We start from the raw sequence: 333 nt of genomic DNA, 5'->3' as shown, positions 1-333 counted from the left end.
ACAACACCAAGTCAATCTCTATATATATAAATTGATTTCTAAATTCAATTATGAATCTTGTAACGTAAATTTATACATTTTTAGAAAATTATTTTGGGAGTCCAGGGACGGTCCCTGATAGATACATCAATTAGTTATATATCATTTAAATTGTATTGAGTAACGCATGGTGTGTAGTCATGTTTAAGTGACTTTTCATCAATTTTTCCCAACACGTACGTCCAATTAAAGTCGCAATCAAAGCAAAAAAAAATTAAATTAAAGTCGCAATCAAAGCAAAAAAAATTAATTTAGATGGTGGACAAGTAATAAAATTCCAGTTTTGCAAAGAAA

This window comes from Vitis riparia, chromosome 9 (genome assembly GCF_004353265.1).
Source record: "Vitis riparia cultivar Riparia Gloire de Montpellier isolate 1030 chromosome 9, EGFV_Vit.rip_1.0, whole genome shotgun sequence".
NCBI classification, from domain to species: Eukaryota; Viridiplantae; Streptophyta; class Magnoliopsida; order Vitales; family Vitaceae; genus Vitis; species Vitis riparia.
This window is presented reverse-complemented; position numbering follows the sequence as displayed.